The sequence below is a fragment of the Xiphophorus maculatus genome, chromosome 20 (assembly GCF_002775205.1).
Source record: "Xiphophorus maculatus strain JP 163 A chromosome 20, X_maculatus-5.0-male, whole genome shotgun sequence".
Classification (NCBI taxonomy): Eukaryota; Metazoa; Chordata; class Actinopteri; order Cyprinodontiformes; family Poeciliidae; genus Xiphophorus; species Xiphophorus maculatus.
The window spans coordinates 5,339,227-5,355,431 of NC_036462.1; positions in this window are offsets into that span (position 1 = coordinate 5,339,227).

Below are 16,205 nucleotides of genomic sequence, written 5' to 3' on the forward strand. Positions count from 1 at the left end.
CCTTCCACTCACCAAGATGTTGGATTATAGATTTGGGATAAAAATACAACAACAAACATAAGCAAAGAGAAAAATCATTTGAGGAACCCTGGAGGAAAAGGTCCAAATGTCAGAGAGAAGCAGGAGAGCAAGCGGAGCAGCTCAGATGGAGAGCAGGGTTCAAGAGATCAGCAGATCAAACATTTCAATTTAGGCCGGATTCTGTCTGTTCCCGCTCTCATTTCTTCCTCCTCATCCTCCGTTGCCGGGGGAAACGAGCCGCTCTCCAGACCTGAAACAGGAAGCTCCTTCTGAAAGCACCAATAATCACTTTGTGCCTCGTTCTGTGGGCGAGGCGGCGGAGGAGAGCGGCAGGCGATGATTCTGACCCGGCATCAATTCCAGTCTGGCGAAGCTGTGGGCACTTTGCTTCCAGGTGGAAGAGGGGGGAACCATGGAAACCATGGAAACGGGGGGTGAGACAGTGATGAAGAGGAGCACATCTCTGTTTGGGAGAAGAACCTGGTGATGAATGTGTGCGGTCCGTCCACACAGCTGCCGGTTCAGCTGAGGGACCATCCCAAGCTCTGCACCAGCTTTCTGGCTCCTTCCCCTCCAAACCATCGATTCGAGCTAAACGTGTCATTTTTCATCTTGTGTTATTGTGAAACCGGCGCCAGGTATCGATAAATCATGAGGATTCTCAGCGGACTCTCCTTGATGAAGGATAAACTCCAGCAGGCTGCGCTCTGCCACCAACAACGGCCCTCAAAACCTCAAACTGTCAGAAAGAAATTTGTTTTGGGTCAGCATCAATTAGCCTGCAGCGACATCACAAAAGAATCAAACCCACAACCCAAAACGATCCGGAATAAACCGGTTTTATCTGGAATTGTCCCAGACAGCAGTCCTAAGTTAAAGGTTAAAGGTCATGAGCCTGAAGCAGCAGGCATTAAACACCAGAGGAAGAGAAAAACTCGCTGGAAAACCAGCAGATTTAACAACCAGAGCTGTTCATTCATCGTGTTTCATAAACGGCAGCAGAAATGTTGGACAGTTTGGATTAAAGTTCATTATAAATCCTGGAGCTGAAATGATTTTGAATTTGAATGAATTTGATCCAAATATTCGCTCTGCTCTGTGTTCAACATGTTCACGCTGAAGCAAACAGGAGGGACAAACCTTCAGTCTGATTGGCTTCTTGTTCTTTCCTGTTTCCTGTTCAGATTCAATCCAGCGACTCTCAGCAGAACGGCTCCAAACGGGATTATTTAAACCGCTGCACAGCAAGCCAGGATTATTCTCTCCTTCAGCGTTTAATCTGATTCTGCAGGACGTTGAGCCGCTGTCCCCCAAAGAGAAGACATCTGTCCCCAAACGGTGAAGGACGTCCAGGTCTGTCCACAGAAAGACGGGAGGTGAGGAGCAAATGGAGCGTGCAGCAGATGTGCCAGAGAGCAGCTGGTCTCCGTCCATCCAGGGAGCGCTAAAAGGCCGGAGCGTCTCCGAACGCAGCAGCTGAACAAGACGCTGTGAGAGGAGAAGAAGAAGCTGGAGGACCAGGAATGAAAAATAACGAGCGGAGAGGACACGGAGTCTGGCTGACAGACGGGAACATCAGAGGTTTGATCTGCTGCTGCTCAGAAACATTTTATCCAAACCGGGACGTACCAGGTCGCTTAGGACGGGGCGACGTTTACAATGACTCAGTCAGAAATTAATCTGGGTTATTTAGTCTGAGGGAAAATGAGGAGTTCAGTTTCAAAGTCAGATTTTCACCATGTGAATCATTCTTTTATAAATGTTACAGTTACAAAAGAATATATAAATATAACATTTAGATCTGAGACACAGCAGATCTGCAGATGAATCAGCGCTGAAGGATTCAGAGTTTATATTGAGCTTCTCAGCTTTAGGTTAACATTCCACTTTTCTGCAAGTAAATTAGCTAATCACATAACTCAGAGCTGACTAAATATTTAGCTGGTTCAGAGCTGAATGTGAGAAACTTAGATTGTTAATTAAATATTTAGTTTAATAATTGAAAGATTAACACAATGAAAATATGACTTTGAAAAATGAAGCCCATTTTGTTCTGTTTTGACAAACTAAGTAACCCAAATTACTGCTGATAATTTATGACTGTAACTCTACAAACGGTAGAGGCACACGGTGAAATAACCACAATAATTCACAAAGTATTTTCAGTGGAGGAGGAGGAGGAAGATGAAGAAGAGGAGGAGGAAGCAGAAGAGGAGAAAGAGAAGAAGAGAAAAAGGAGGAGGGGGAGGGAAAGGAGGAGGAAGAGGAGAGGACAAAGAGATAGAGGAGGAAGAGGAAGAAGAGGAGGAAGACGAGAAGGAGGAAGAAGAGGCAGAGGTAGGAGAAGAGGAAGAAGAGGAGGAAAAGAAGGAAGAAGAGGAAGAGGAGGAGGAGGATGAAGAGGCTTTCAGAGAGTGAGTATTCCTCAGTTCTTAACATTGTTCAGTTTCTGAAACAAGCTGCACCTTTAACCGGACCTGGTACTTATCAGGTTCAATCACTCTGGAGCTTTCCTCGCATCACCTCTAAATCCACTTATTTACTTTGACTAGACCATGCCGGAGGGCGTTTCAACCCCACAGGAGCTTCTAACAAACCTCTGCTGACTTTTATTGAATCTGAAAGCAACGTATTCATGATCTGGTGGACCGGGCCATGAAGTGCCAAAATCACAGAACCTTTGACCCAGACGAAGGTTCTGGAAACATGGAACCGATCTGGAGATTCATGAGGTCAGCAGAGCGGCGCCTGGATGAGGGACGAGACGTCCTCTGGACAGAGGGGACCGGAGCGGAGACGAGTCGCCATGACGGACGGAGAAAACACCCGGCACTGCCTGCCCAGCACGGCGGTGGAGGGATGATGATCTGGGCTTGGTTCGCTGTCATTCCAGAGGGAACCATGAGTCCATCAGGCTCGGTCCAAACTGGGTCATCAACAGAACCAAGATCCCAAACAGAGCTGCTGGTGTGCAGCACGACTGGAGACTACAACGGCCTAGTCAACCTGAGCAGGGGTGAAAGGGCGTTTAGGACGGCAGAGAGCCTCACGTGTTTCACATCAGATGGTTGGTTCATGTGGAGACGAGTCCAAACTGGGAACTTTTACTCAGGTTCACAAGAACTCTGGGAAAAAACGGGAACAGAGAGTTTTATTCAAACTGAATCTTCAGTCTTAACTTCAGACTCCAGAACCTCTGGACTCTGAGTGATTTGGACCGAACTGGGTCATGTTACTGATTGATTAATTTGTTATTGGCTCATATGAAGAGCAATAAATGTGTTTGTATCTGAACTGATTAAGACGCATGGAGCTGGTATCTAACTGATCTGGTCCAATAAGGGAACCAGACATGTCGGAACCAGAACTTTTCTCTGCAGACATTAACGTTGCTGATCGCCTTACGCTGCTGCCTTGATTGGTAATCAAACAAACCAATTTAGCATCAACGCAGCAAAGCAGAATCAGCATCCATCAGCTCCAATCAGCGCCTGACGACATCATCACAGAGAAAACACGACTCTGAGATAAATCTGGTTCTGTCTGGTCTCTGATTGTCCTCTCTGGTTCCTCTCTCATGTGTTAATGCTAAAGGACGGTGAAGGAGGATTGATTTGGACCCGGCAGGTAGAACCCAGAGTGGTATCAGTCAGAACAGAAGCTGCAGTCAGCGGACGTCTTTTAAACTTTCTCCACTGACTCTGCCCAGTCGGCCATTTTTGTTCGTCTGGAGAAGTTTCACGGGATTTTCCGTCTGTTTGTGTGGATCAGGGGCGTCAAACTCCAGTCCTCCAGTCGCTGTCCTGCAACGTTTAGATGAGCCTCTGCTGCACCATCTGAACAGAATAATTAGGTCATTAAGGTTCTGGAGAACTGATCCACACCAGGAGGGGAGGAGGTGATGAAGCCGTTTCATTCCAGTGTTTGTACCTGTGGCACATCTAAAAGCTGCAGGACGGCGACTGGAGGACTGGAGTTTGACACCTGTGGTGTGCATTGTAGCTCAACATCACACACTGTACCACCAAACATGATACATTCATGTTTTATTATCAGCATGCGTGGAGTCCATCAGGTTTTGAAAAATCGTCCCTGTGAACCAGGCGTAACAGGAAATCTTCATCTGGTTCTGCAGGTGAAACAATCCCCAGTAACTAATTTATTCCTTTCTGTTTCACAAAGTGTGACCTTAGAGCCCCTGATCATCCAGCACATCCAAATTATTGTCAATAAAACTTGGTTAGCCTCCTCTGGGTTGAGGTTTGAGTTTTATAATCACATCAAATCAATATTTCCATGTTACTTTCTTAGAATAAAGAGATTCATGTTAACTACGGGTCTTTATTGTAGATACTTTACTTCCTAAAGTACAACACATTAAAATAATCAGTGAACTATCATTACAGCAGGACTACTGTGAGGTTTTATGGTCTAAATGAGATCAGTACCTGGTTGGTATCGGTTTTTCTCCTGGTCCTTCAGAACCAGAACCACTATCTAGTTTGTCATCCTCTAAACGTTTGCATCGTCTCTGTGTCCCGGGCCAGCTGAGCAAACTAATCGATTATAATCAGGTAACCAATCAGGGTGCAGGTAGACCAATTAGGGAGCAGCAGGGATCCTGGGAGTTTCAATTAGAGGAGCTGATTCGGTCTAATTTAGAGCAGCTGCTGCCGAGCTCCGGGTGACGGCTGCTATTCCCTCTAGCTAGGACCGAGGTGTCTGCACCGACACACACACACACCGACACACACACAGAAACGGATAATAATCCAAAGTATTTGCTCAGACTAACCATGCAGAACCACACTGAACTCTTGAGGACAAAGTGACTTTCTGGCTGTCTCCACCTCCCTCTCTTCTTTCCTCTTTATCTTCCACTGGTTTGCATCCCTTCCTCCTCTCATCCCTCCGTCCTGTGCTCCTCTGTAGAGGTCAGAGGGTAAACACATGCAGTTTAGCGCAACTTGACATACAGTAATATTCTGTGTCTGCACTGTGAGCTGACAAGGAGCAGAGATTTATCTGTAGGTTGGTGCAGAGCGGTGAGATGATGTCATGATGTGAAGCTGAAACCGGAGCGGCTGCACGCTGCTACATGCAGCGCTGACTCAACCTCACTCTAAAATCCTCTTTATCCACGATCACTAATGGAGTTTGGATGTAATGGTTCCCAGTATAACAGGCTGAACTGCAGCCACTTTAAATCTCCTTGACGTTATTGTGCGTAATGCTTCAGGCCCTTCGACGAGTCCCTGATGAATCCCGCTTCTAGCCGTTATCTCGGAACGCTCCGGCTTCAGGTTGGGAACAGGAGAGGTTTGTTGGGAGCTCCTCAGATAACCTGCTGGTCTGGATAACCTGTCGGTTTATTTTAGCGGCTGCAGATCAGAGGAGTTCGCTCTGTCTGGGTAAATATCTCTGGATGCTGGTTAGTGAAACAGATCGCTGCGTGTGGTACTGATGGTTTTGTTTCACTGACATGGCAGACGGACTAAACTCTTCTTGTCTGTCTCTCTAGCTCCGTTTCATTTGGGAATATCTGGCCACTGCTGCTACCAGGAAGGCTTTCCCATTCCTCTTCCCAACTCTTGAAGAGTTCCTGAAGTTATTTTGGTTCATTCTTCCTGCAAACACGTCTTAAAATGTCCAGCAGTAAGAGACATGGTTCTATTTCTGGCTCCCTGATCCTCCTCTTCCCCAGCCGGGCCTTTGGGTCACTCAGCTGACTGCCAGATGACCGACCCACCACAGGGACATTTCATTTCACTGCTGTAAGAAACTGTAATCAGATGACTCTCATAAATGTCAGGAGCTACGTGTTTAACATTCAGATGCTATTTTAGGCTAGCATAGCTTCGCTGATAGGCTAGCTCCTTTTAGTACAACTTCAACACAACAATGGTGTTTCCATTGTCCAATCAGGTCGCTAGAGTTAGAAGGACGAGAGAAGCAGCTTGGTTGTCTATCACTGCTGTTAGCGGATGTGGCTGTGCATCAGATTAATGGGCGCACCAGAAACATGCAAACAGAAAGGTTCCTCAGAAAGGTTCCCGACCTGATAGAACTTTAGCATGGAAACGAAATTTGGATTAATCGAGTTAAAATCTTTAAGCGCCTCTGAAGAACATCCGGTTGTTTTCTGGTCGAATGTTTTTCTCCCAGGTTCTGTCTGCTGGTTCTGAATGCAGAGGTCAGAGATCACGACCTGAAGCTTCTCCAGGTTCCTCCCAGGGTTTTTTCTGGTTTTACTTTGAGAAACATGCCGTCCGTTCAGTCAGTGGAGACAGAGCGTCAGCTGTTCTGGGTCCGTCCACAGCGATGGTGACGAACGCAACGTCGGTCTGGTTCAGACAAAACCTGAAACGTTCCCAGGAGCCGAAGATTTTCTCTGATCTCACAGGAAGATTAGCTTCTTTTTCTGTCATTAGGAAACTTTCTGAGGGACCTAAAACACTCTGACCTGCCAACCCTGGATCAGCTCAGAGACACGTTCACACTCTGATCATTCCTCTGCTTTCACACACACCCACACCCACGGCTTTCTTTGGTGGTCCTGCTCTCTGCTGATAATCAGGGGGCTGATAGTTCGGCTTTATTAACATCAGGCTTGTATCTCCTTGAAAACGCGATGGGCGAACGCGGACGGGAACAACGCGACCTTTGAACCCAGAGGGCATCTCATTCAGCTGGCAGCTTGCACTACAGCAGTGTGGGTGTTTGCTTAAACCCAGCAGCTTTCATTAAAATCAGCTGGCTTTGTTTCCACGGCGATCAGTCAGGGTCGGAGGTTTGATTCCCTGAGGAGCAGAAACACACTGAGCATGAGATCCGCTTCTTTCAGGCTTCATGGTGTTAAAAACTGATATAAATCCACTGCAACATCTGATTAATCTCTTGTATTTTATGTTTGGCCGCCTTCGATAGTTTGCATATTCAACGTCCTGAAAATATCAGATTTATGGCTGAAGGTTTCCCTTTATCTCGTTGCTCTGCACTGAAAACGGGGCTTTATGAAACAAACCAGCCACTCGTGTTAATTTTCCACAAACTGATCCAACGTTCACACGACGCCATCGCTCCAACATCACCTGAGTCTCCAAACGTCTTGTCCACCCATGAGTGGGTTTATTTGGGTCAAACATCCTGCGAGTCTGCAGCTGCGTCAGCGAGACGACGACCGACGGTTAGAGGGAAAACACGCATCAACACGTCACAGTTAACTCAGCTGTTTTCTCCAGAAACATCCAGCCGCCTGCAGTAGATTTAAACTTCAGGTTAAACAGCTGATCCCATCACTCCATCTGAGAGCACCTCTGACCTCTGACCCCCTGCTGGATGGTGGGTAGTGGAGGAACCAGAGAGAAACCAAACGGATGAAACTTCCCGTTTTAAATGTTCTGGTAATCGGATGTGCAGCATCTTCTGTACGTTCCAGACGGAGCTCCATCTCTGACAGAGCTGAAGCTGGACTGGCTTCAGGCTGGAAACCAGTAAGCCGGGCCGGAGGCCTGGCCTCCTGCTGGGATCAGAGCAACGTTCAGTCAGATCTGCTCTTCCGCCTCACCTCTGAGCTGTAACCCAGCAGACGAGCTGGGAAATCATTTCCATTCGAATATTTCAGACGTCATTGACTCCATCGCTGCCTTTAAAGTGAAGATCATGTCTGGAAGGAAGAAATCTCGGTGGAGATTTACTCTGCTAGTCAGAGCTTTCTGTCAAAGGACAGAATCTACATGGTTAAAGCCTGGACTTCATGTTCATTATTAACTCTACAAAGGCAGACTGAAGACATCACTCTGCAGTCAAACATGAGGGAAACGTTGTCTGTGGAAATCAGAAAGAAAAACATCAACACGTTGTTTACCACAGTTAGCAAACCGTCCTGACGTTAGCACCTGAACTCCAAAAAGAACCGCAGTGAATCCAACTTCTTTACACGGAAAAGTCAGAAACGTCAACTTTTTGTTATCTCTCAGTAATTTTTCTCTCCATAGCCACTTCATCTGATCTGGCTTTCTGATTGGCTGATTCCTTCTTGGAGGCGGGACATCAGCTGACATAATGCTGCCATCACCTAATCCTTCTTCCTCTCTGGCTGTTAAATTTTTACTTCTCTCCAACACAGAAGGTTCTCCTCGCTCAGTGTTTCTGTCTCTGGTCAAACATCCAGTCTGTGTGGCAGCTGGACAATGGTTCTGAGCCTGGTTCTGGTTCTGGCTCTACTGGAGGTTCCTTCTTGTTAAGGGGAGTTTTTCTCTCCGCTGTCGCCTCCTGCTGGTCAGGAGGACTGAATGCTGCAAGCCAATGTTTATAGATTCTCAGGTGCAAGAGGAATCATTTGTGAAACCATCAGAGGAACTTAGCTCAACCTCTGACAAACTAAATCTGGAAACACAGAGGTGACGGAGTGATGGTTGTCATGTTTCCAGAGGTCAGAGGTCAAAGGATGACCTCCATCCCTGCAATGGCACCCTGAGACACAAACCCACAGAGACGCTCCTGCATATCATTCATTTTAAAGATGAACGTCAGCAGAAGCCCCCGCCCCTCCTCCTGTCGCTCGTAGGTCAAATTAGTTCATTACTTCTAAAGGTGACACTCAGAGGTTGCGGCGTGAGCGGAGCTGGAGTCGTGCTGCAGGGGAGGAGGAAAAGACAATCAGGGTCCATTCTCTCCTTGGATTTTAATCTAGACTGAACTGTTGTCGATTATCAGAGCACCTCCTGAACCCGGTCTCATCACAATGGCTGCTTAATGAGAGCGCAGGTGATTGGAGAGGGTCGGCTGTTGCAATAACAAAGAGGAGGACATTCATCACTGATTAGGCTGCGCTCTGCAAGCAGCCGCAGCGGCTTCGATAATCACCGAACAGCAATACGCTCAGGGCTTTAAAACAAAAACACTGCAGATCCACCGAGACGCTCATCATGCTTCAATTCAGAGCCGAGTTCAGGAAAAATGTGCAACCAGAGTTCAATTCAAACACCAGCAGTAAATACCGGGCGGTGCTGTGGATTTCAGTCAGATTTCAGTTCCTGAGAGCCGGACGACAGATGAACGTGTTGCTGCCATCTTCAGAGATTTTAATCTACAAGCAGAAAAACTTTGACTACACGAACTGAAAATAACAGAAATAAATCTGTGGCTCCTGCTGGAGGTGGACGAAAAAATTCAAAATATTCATAAAATCAATACCAAGACTGAGTTTGTATCAATATTAGCATAACAATACTTTAGTTTCAGATTCCCTCTTAATATTTTATTTTTGGGTTGTAGTTTCTCAAATCTACTTGCTCTGAAATATTTTTTGCATTTTGATTTTTCGAAAACAAACTGCACATTTTATTTTTCTATTGTTTTTGTTTACCATGTAAACATGTTAAAGTATTTTGTTGGCCGAAATATGTTTTCATTTTCCTATTAACTAAACAAAAATGTTGTTTGCTATATGCCAAAACTCACAATTACTTCAAAATATATAAATCTTTTGCTATATTTTCCACCACGGAGGGCGCCATTTTTCCACTTTCGCAATGCATGCTGGGTAGATGACGCAGTTTGGTGTGTTCAGTAATGGAGTCTACAGACAGGAAGGCTAACTTTACCTGAGTTCTTCTTTATCCTATTGCGTTTGACTGGTGTGAATTTATAAATTTAGATTCCGTTCCCTGTAATTTAAAAATAGTGAGGTGAGTTTTTATCACACATGAAAACATAAAGAAAAGCGCAGTGGGAAAGAGCCGAACGGATTTACGTTTGTGCCCTGTGCATTTCTCTAAATAAGACTTAAGAGGGTTGATGAAACTGATGAAGGTTCTAACATTTGTTCGTTACCTTAACAAGCTAAAAACAAATGACACGCAACAGTTTTTATCCACAAAGCGCCTAAACTCCGCCGCCGGGTGTTGAGTGAAAGACAGAAACATCAGAATGGAAACTCTCTTAAATGCTAACGGAGCTAATGCTACACCCTGGACAGCCGTCCCCGGACCGGACACACAGCGACAGAACCACTTACCGGATCACACAGTCCGACCCGAGGTACGTGTCATTCCTTGTTTCATTCATGAAGGTAGCAGCAAAACACCAGTAGCTTCTTCCTCCGTTTGCTTCTCCTCATCTTCATCACGCCGTGTGATTTCTACATTCCCATCGATTTCAATTATCTCCGGTTCAAGCTGAAAAAGCTTAATAACGTCATTCATTAAGCCTTTAATGACTAACTTTGGCGATCAGACGTAGCATTTGTCATTTACACAGAATGCATTGCGGCGTAAACAAAATGGCGACGTCCGTGTGGTAATACTTTTTAAAAACGTATTATAAAAACAATTTACAGTATTTCTACTGTATTGTTCTTACAACTACAATAAATATTTCTCAAATAATGTCTATTGTTACAACTAGTTGTGGATCTCTAACAAAATGACACACACAAAAATGCCTGAATGTCAGAGGTTTGATTATATATAAACCTTAAATAATAAGTATTGCTATGGCTGCACTGGCCATGTACTTACCCAGTATCAAATAAATACCAAAACATGTAATATTGCACACCTAAAAATCTGTAGAACATAAAATTACATGCAATAAAATAACAGCAGTTTAAAAACTACAAATGAAAGCAGGGTTTTAAATTTGTTGACAAAGTAATTCAAGTAAATACACTCAAAAGTCAGTTTCAGGAGATGAAATATTATTTAATATGTTTGGAAATAAACTTATTAGATAATATGACATTTTGCAGAAACATTTTCATTTTACTAAAGAGGGTTGATGAAACTTCTTCATGCATCTCCACTGAAGGTATACCTCAGGAATCACTGCTGGGATCAGATCCGTCCGTCCGTCCAGATGGCAGCATTTGACTAACTGTAATCTTTATTCCTTGTTCCCAGTTGGTGACTGTATGATGTTTTTATGATGTAAAGCACTTTGAACTGCCTTGTTTCTGAAATGCTAAAATAAACTGGACTTGACAGCAACAGGAAGTGCAGGGATGGACATGAGAATCCAGAGCAAAGTCTGGATTTGCATCATCTCTAATAAATCAAGAAAAGGTCAGAATCAGTCAGGACACACCAGCATGCTGCCATAACACAACAGAACTGAAATGGTTCTGATAACTTATTAATAATCAGTGATTGGTTTTGAATTTGACTGCAGAGCGAAGCATCAGACACGTCACTGCAGATCAGATGTGGCTAAATGTTGCAGAGGTTTTAACCTCAGGTTGCTCAGAGTAATCCCTCAGATCGCAGGTCTGACTGCAGTCTGAGGCTGATAAGCTCTCATCTGAGCCAGATTATATTCTGAGGGTAACGATGCAGCTCGGCTGCCTCCGGGAGCTGCAGCTCCTCTCGTGTGTGTACAAAAAGATTTCTGATGGATTCTGGTGATCCTGTTTAGCTGTAGTAACACACACGCACACACACACACACACAAAGAACTCACCTGAAAACTTGGTTCATTTTATTCAGTTTTAGAGTTTTAGATTGTTCAACATCTCACTCTGACTTTTTATCGACGAGGGTACACAGTCTGAGTCTAAAGAAGTTACCGTGAACTTTGACCCTGTGTGATCAATGGGGTCGGGCTGCAGGTCAGCCTGCAGGGAACAATAAACCCGACCTCATCTCAACGGGAGTTTGACTCCATGGACTTTTGTTTTTCTCTGACTCCAGCAGGACTTTCCTTGTCTGTGAAAGTCGGTTCTGACCGGAGGACGGATCAGTGTCGATGGAGAGGGAGGTTCTGGTTAAATATAACAAACGGTTTCACTGAGGACGGTTCCTTAAAGAACCACAGAATGACTGAGTGGGTACCAATAAAAATTACCTGAAAACCTGCAGAACCTCGGATCAGAACCAAGTTGAAAATTTTAATCAGCAGTTCTTACAGTTCTTCTAAAGTTGTGCACTTTCAGCCTTCTGGACTTTCTTACCATCTCTCATAGTGGAACATGGTGGTGGCAGCATCATGCTGTGTAGGGACATGTAAAGACTTCCAGATCTACTCGACCCAGTAGGTACCACTACAGTCATTGATCCTCAGTGACGCGTTGTGCTTCACTTTGTGTTCGTCTGTTACTAGAAATGTTTTAATGGGATAAAAATCTGAAAAACATGGAGTGTGAAAACGTAAGCAACTCTCTGTACATCAACACTATCTGACTTTTGTTTCTGACTTTCACCAGAGAAATTTAATAAAATAAAGTTGCTGGTTGATTAAATCAGATAGCTGCTAGCTTCTGGTGCTAGCTGCTAGCTTCTAGTGCTAGCTGCTAGTTTCTAGGGCTAGCAGATACTTCTCGTCTTCCTCCTCTCTAAACTCAAAGCTCACATCACAGAGCCGCTAGTTTCTTTCATAAAACCTTCCCATCATAAACTTTAGCAAAAAATCTGACTTTGAGTACCTTCTGGACATTTATAAGAAATCCCACAAAACTGAGATTACATAAAGCAAGACGGCAGTCTTCTCATGTGGTTAAAAAATTAACAGCAATAAATTGATTTATTTAGTCTGTGATAAGAGACAAAAATATGGGTTATATTTTCATAGTAATATTTTCACCATGTAATTGATTTATTTACAAATGTCTCAGTTTTAGAATGGAACTAAATATTAGTTCCATTTATAATACTTATCTCTGAGCTAGCTTAATATGCAAATTCACTTGCTTATACTTGGAAATAGACTATCAAAATAAAAGCTGGGTTGTGAGAACCTCTATAGAAATGTTTTCTGCTGAGTCCTTCAGTGCTGAATCATCCCTGTTGCTGTAGATTCATTGGAAACAAGAAAAGAGGAAAAGAAACGATGAAGATTAGACATGACGTGATTCGAAAGCAAATAACTCAAATTATTGTTGTTAATTTTTGACTGTAATTTTACAAACAGCTCCCCATTCTGCTCAAATTCCACGTCATCAGTTCCCCGACCCGCTGCAGAGGTCGGCTGAGTCAGGGCTGTGGAAACCTCCTTTAGGCAGGTGGACTTCAACCCCCTCGGCTCTTCAGTCCTTTCAGAAAACACAGAGAAACGGAAAAGGCGCCTCATTCCCGGCTTGTTTTAGAAAGCAGCTGTTGTGTTTAATGTGATAGTGAGATGAATCTGAAACCAAACGGCCCAATTAGCCGTCAGAGTGAGACAATGCTGCAGAGGGAGGAGCGGGGCTGACATTGTTCTCCAGCAGGGAGCCCTCATCCATCCAGGGTGGCCCGGCTTTAAGCCGTTAAGCACTTCAGATGGGATTGGTTGGAAGTCTAAGAGGATTGGCTGGAAGTGACCTCCAGATCACTGCCTTTGGTTGCAACAAATACTACAAGAGCTTTACTGCAGCATGGCTGAGTTCACAGCAGGCAGAGGCACCGTGGGAGGGAAGGCAGAAAACGCCTTTTGGTTTGTTTCATGGTGGCATTTTAAAACGGATGAGTCCAAACTACAAACAGAACTCATATTTTAGCAGAACCTTTAACCTGGATAATGAAAGGAAGGCTGGAGTTTAGAGAAAGTCCAGCAACCTTCAGCGTTGTAGCACCGCTCTGTGCACTTATGGATCAGCGAAAAGAGCAAAACTGTAAAAGTGAAGACGGGTCTGCGGTCAGGAGGCGGCTGCTCAGGCCCAGACTGGGAGGATGAATGGATGTTACAGTTCTGGACAGAGATGGAAACTGGACTGTGTGGATGAAACGTTGTTGATGCTGCACCCATGGCACCCCACCCATCACTCCTCACACCGCAATTATACACAGCCCCGGGCTGCAGGTAATCGCCATTGATCAATGTGTGTGTTTGTGTGTGTGGTGTTTGTGCCTGTGTGTGTGTGGATTGATCCACCCAGCTCAGCCTCCAGAGTAGATAGTGTGTGTAACAGTGACAACAGATACTGGAAAAGCCTCTATCATCAGACCTTAATAAACTCCATCTGCATGTTTCGTTCTGGGCAGAACCTTTGGAGCGACACTCACCTGGAGCTGGTTCCTCTTTCCCATCGGATTCCCAGCATTATGGCGCCATTAAAAGGTGTTTTATATTATTTCAACATCAGACAAAGGAATCCTGAGCATCCGGCAAAATTTAAAACTGCAGGTGCACTGAAGGTTCAGTTTGTTTTAATTCTACTCCAGTCCGTCTGCCTCGACAGTCCGGTCCGGTCAGTGAGGTGTGAACGCTAATCGACCTCTGACCTCTGGTCCTCCAAACCTCGGTCTGGGTTCAGTTGAAGTGAACTCTGGTTCGCCTTGAATATGTGAACGCCAACCAGACCGGAAACCGCTCCAAAAGCAGGAAGTGGACTACAGTGCAGGGCATTCTGGGTAAATCCAACCAACATCAACCTGAAAGGGTTACCAATACATTTCTAAGGCCTTGGGACTCCAGAGAGCCACAGTGAGACCCATGATCCACGTATGGATCACAGGTGGATCATGGAACAGTGGAGAACCTTCAGCATTGGTCCGTCGACCAAACTTCCTCCATACGACCAAAAATGAGTCAGCGGTTCAGATGCTGGTTCTGCTCACCAACCTCAGAACCAGGCAGACTGACTCTCCTGCTAGTTTTCTATGAACTGATCAGGAACTGTTGGTGCTGTCCACCCAGTGGAGTCCTCCACTCTTCAAGAAATATTTCCTCAATTTTTCAACCCAAATTCTTGAGTTCCTCTTCAGTCACTGCTGGGATTCTGGAAGGAAGAAGGAGAACATTTCTGTAAGTTCCCCAGAAAACTGTTTCGTGTGCCTCTGAAACGTTTACAAAGAGTAAAAAGAAGAAATTTGGAATGGTGCCAATGTTTCTGTACAGCACTATAAGTCAGACTTGTTTGTGGATTTTTTCCAAGCAGTTCAGTGGTTGAGGTTCTGGTTCTACAACAAGTCCAGTTCTGGTTGCTTCAATAAGGATTTCTGCTTTTTGCTGATGGTCTGAAGTTGTAGTATCTTTGTGTCTTGTTCTTGAGTGGGGGGGGGGCAACAGAGCGGTACAGCTGTGGATGTGGGTAGACCATCTCCGGGTCGGTTTAGGTGGAGGCAGAACAGAGCCTCCAGTGTCTCCGTTGACCCAGTCCAGCTCTGGTTGTGGATCAACCACAACCAGAGATTGGTAGAGGTTGATAAACCTCAGGTTGTGAGCTTTATCTATAAAGCTTTTTTGGTTTCTCACTCTCAGCTTTCATGAAACACAAGATTTAGACTTGGTTCCAGTTTCAAACAACCAGAACTGCAGCTTCTCAGCATTTCTGTGCTGTTTCACAGCTAATAAGGCTGAAAATTGAATGTAGAGCTGAGAATTCACAGATTGTCCATTTTTCGCTTCTTTTGCTGAGATTGAGCTTGTTTGGACTCTCACCTTCGCTGGGGAACGTTTGGATCTGTTGAGGATTTCTGCCTCTATGAGCAGACCCACTTTAGGTCCATCAGTCATTTTCATGACACATTCTGCTTTTGGTATTTGTTTGTTTTTAGCAGATTATAAGTATTTAAGTAAAAACTAAACTCTGGTCTCAGTGTTTTTGACCTTTCAAGTATTGATTGCTGTTTGCTGACCTTCCTTCTCTACAGCCGCGTCTCGTCAGCCTGCAATAGTTCTTCTCTTTGTTTCCTGACTCATTCTCTCAGCTGAAGGTGTGTGTGTGTGTGTTTTATCTGTTCGCATGCTGAAGGTCGCTGCAGCATTGATCAGATTCCAGAGAAACACTCAGGGGGAACTGGCGCTCTTTGTCTACGTGACTCAGGAATCTTCTGGAGAAGAATCCTGGGTGTCGGCCCGTCGGGGACTCCCTCCTTTCTGTGCCTCGGTGTTGAGTTTCAGCTCCACCTCCAGGTGTGCAGAGATGATTTATCAGAAAGCAGAGCGTTCCTGCTGGAGGCAACATTCAGAAGTGAAACTGGATCGTCATCTGGGTGAAGGGAGTCTGGACTGTGGTCTGCTCTGAAATAATCCTGAGTTCAGATTAAACTCAGATCAACATCTCATCAGAATATAGTTGTTTTTATACTTGTGGTTGATTCATGGTGAGTTTCCTGTTCCTGTAGATCCTCAGCTATTCCCAGGCCAGACTGGCCTACATACGCCTCAAAATGGGGCGTACCTAGAAAACCTGAGGTGGTGATTCTCATCAGTGCATACTGAAGCTCATGAAGAGACGATACCAACAGAACTCTGATGTCCTAACCCAG